The sequence below is a fragment of the Arachis ipaensis genome, chromosome B7 (genome assembly GCF_059453495.1).
Source record: "Arachis ipaensis isolate K30076 ecotype BB chromosome B7, ASM5945349v1, whole genome shotgun sequence".
NCBI lineage: Eukaryota > Viridiplantae > Streptophyta > Magnoliopsida > Fabales > Fabaceae > Arachis > Arachis ipaensis.
The window spans coordinates 21,001,404-21,003,372 of NC_142442.1; the positions used below are offsets into that span (position 1 = coordinate 21,001,404).

General features: G+C 40.9%; 1 non-coding gene across 1 annotated transcript; it reads left to right on the forward strand.

Annotated features, from left to right (window-relative positions):
• The first annotated feature begins 1,092 nt into the window (after positions 1–1,092).
• On the forward strand, positions 1,093–1,200 carry LOC148550539 (small nucleolar RNA R71). The gene has a single exon (XR_015892660.1). It is a non-coding gene; the product is annotated as a small nucleolar RNA R71 (small nucleolar RNA).
• The last annotated feature ends 769 nt before the right edge of the window (positions 1,201–1,969 follow it).

Here is a 1,969-nt window from a genome sequence, read left to right on the forward strand (position 1 = left end):
CAGTTGATCCAGATCACTTAGTTCATTGGTGAACAAGGGAGGTTCATCTTCCCAAGTCTCAATACCAAATAATTTGGCATTCAGCTTCATGATTGCACCAAGGTACTTGGTAACTTGCTCTTCAGTAACATCCTCATTCTCTTCAGAAGAGGAATACTCATCAGAGCTCATGAAGGGCATAAGGAGGTTTAATGGAATCTCTATAGTCTCTAGATGAGTCTCAGATTCCTTTGGTTCCTCAGAGGGAAGCTCCTTATTGATCACTGGACGTCCCAGGAGGTCTTCCTCCTTGGGATTCACGTCCTCTCCTTCCCTTACAGGTTCGGCCATGGTGATCAATTCAATGGCCTTGCACTCTCTTTTTGGATTTTCTTCTGTATTGCTTGGGAGAGTACTAGGAGGGATTTCAGTGGTCCTTTTACTCAGCTGGCCCACTTGTGCCTCCAAATTTCTAATGGAGGACCTTGTTTCATTCATGAAACTCACAGTGGCCTTAGATAGATCAGAGACTAAGTTTGCTAAATTAGAGGTATTTTGTTCAGAGTTCTCTGTCTGTTGCTGAGTGGATGATGGAAAAGGCTTGCTATTGTTAAACATGTTTCTTCCACCATTATTAAAGCCTTGTTGAGGCTTTTGTTGATCCTTCCATGAGAAATTTGGGTGATTTCTCCATGAGGGGTTATAGGTGTTTACATAAGGTTCACCCATATAATTTACCTCTGCTATTGCAGGGTTCTCAGGATCATAAGCTTCTTCTTCAGAAGATGCCTCTTGAGTACTGTTGGATGCAGCTTGCATTCCATTCAGACTCTGAGAAATCATATTGACTTGCTGAGTCAATATTTTATTCTGAGCCAGTATGGCATTCAGAGTATCAATTTCAAGAACTCCCTTCTTCATAGGCGTCCCATTACTCACAGGATTCCTCTCAGAAGTGTACATGAACTGGTTATTAGCAACCATGTCAATGAGTTCTTGAGCTTCTGCAGGCATTTTCTTTAGGTGAATGGATCCACCTGCAGAAGTGTCCAATGACATCTTAGCTAATTCAGACAGACCATCATAGAATATATCCAGGATGGTCCATTCTGAAAGCATGTCAGAAGGGCACTTTTTGGTCAGTCCTTTGTATCTCTCCCAAGCTTCATAGAGGGATTCACCTTCTTTCTGTCTGAAGGTCTGAACATCCACTCTAAGCTTACTCAGATTTTGAGGAGGAAAGAACTTAGCTAAGAAAGCCTTGACCAGCTTATCCCAAGAGTTCAGGCTATCCTTAGGTTGAGAGTCCAACCATACTCTAGCTCTGTCTCTTACAGCAAAAGGGAAAAGCATGAGCCTGTAGACTTCAGGATCTACTCCATTAGTCTTAACAGTATCACAGATCTGCAAGAATTCAGTTAAGAACTGAAAAGGATCTTCAGATGGAAGTCCATGAAACTTGCAATTCTGCTGCATCAGAGAAACTAGTTGAGGTTTCAGCTCAAAATTGTTTGCTCCAATGGTAGGGATGGAGATGCTTCTTCCATGTAAATTGGAATTTGGTGCAGTAAAGTCACCAAGCATCCTCCTTGCATTATTATTATTTCCGGCTGCCATCTCCTCTTCCTGTTCGAAAATTTCTGAAAGGTGCTTGCTGGATTGTTGTAATTTAGCTTCTCTTAATTTCCTCTTCAGAGATCTTTCAGGTTCTGGATCTGCTTCAACAAGAATATTCTTGTCCTTGCTCCTGCTCATATGAAAAAGAGGGACAGAAAAATAATAATAATAGGGGTCCTTTTTACCACAATATAGAGGTCCCTGTGTGAGTAGAAGAAAAGAAGAAGAGAAAATTCGAACACAGATGGAAGAGGGGGTTCGAATTTTGGTGAGATGAAGTGTTAGTAGATGAATAAATAAAAAGAAGGAGATGAGTGAGAGAGAGAGGATTTTCGAAAATTATTTTTGAAAAAGAGTTAGTGATTTTTCGAAA